Genomic DNA, 1,305 nt, shown 5'->3' on the forward strand with positions numbered 1-1,305 from the left:
GCAATAATACATATTCCAAGTTAAAAATAGAGTTTTCTGCTGTAGTGATGGCAAAAGCTAGAGAAACAGTATGTAGCAAATCAAATTTATGGATAAATTATGTCTAATTTGATGCATTTTAATTACCTTAATGCTTAAGAAAGGGAAAGACCTTTTCTTAGTTTGGTTAAGGTAGGAATTTGCTTTCTTTAGGGATAAAGTTTATTTAATTGTACTTGCTACAAACAAATTGCTTATGGTCCACCGTGCACGTACTAACTGCATGATTTTTGGCTAAGTTTTACCTCAATTTCCTATTTTATTTTGGGTGTGTTTGGTATGAAGAAAAATATTTTTTCATGGAAAATATTTTCTGTTCTTAGTTCATACCACTCTTAGATTTCATACCACATTATATAGCTGTTCTTAGTTCTTACATATAAAATCACTTCCGTATTATTATTCTTATAAGTAATGTCAGCTTTTATTAGTGAATGGTCTATTAAGATTCCAATCATCCTAATTGTTGGTGCTGCTACTAGTACTGATACTTCCTCAAATGTGCTCACTTCCCGTGCACTTTAATATTTGTCTACATCAATGTTCTTTCTAAAATCCCCAGTTGAAAGGATGGATGTAATCATTGAGGTTGTTCTAGTACAAAATTGTGTTGGCTTTAGTGTTGGCCACAAGGTGGCAACTTTCTTGAGGAACTATCTTTTAAGACAAGATAGAATAGTTACTTCATTTGTTAGAGCCTTAAAGGTCTGTAGCATATTTTTGTCGTCTTGCAATTAAACATTAGGACTATACCCATCATTTGTTTTTCAAATCTGCTATATTAGAAATCTAAATATACATAAGTTCCAAATCATATACTTACAAGTATCATAATGGTTTCTCCAGATGGCACTAGTCCAATAGCTTTCCATTGAGCCTCTTAGCTTTGTGCTCAAGATTTTAGTTGACGAGGGAGATAATTAGGTGAGAATTACTCTCAAACTTTACACTTGTATGGTTCTATTATATTTCTGTTTGGTTGGTATGTAGGTCTAAATGGGGGATCAAATATTTCCTTGGAAGAGCTAACTTCAGTACTCGGACTTCTATAGGATTTAGCCAGTATATTTTCCTAGTTCTTCAAAGAGCCTTTTGTAGTTGTTGATATTGAATAGGCAAAACATAAAGTTACCTAACTTAGTTAGAATTTTTCAGGCTGTGACCTTAACTAACTCACAATTGTAGATTATGTCCATGTGTTAGATACTGTGGAATGATAATAAGGCCTTTTTGCTATTGATATTCTACTCCAATATGTATTATTAG

The sequence above is a fragment of the Capsicum annuum genome, unplaced genomic scaffold (genome assembly GCF_002878395.1).
Source record: "Capsicum annuum cultivar UCD-10X-F1 unplaced genomic scaffold, UCD10Xv1.1 ctg5355, whole genome shotgun sequence".
NCBI lineage: Eukaryota > Viridiplantae > Streptophyta > Magnoliopsida > Solanales > Solanaceae > Capsicum > Capsicum annuum.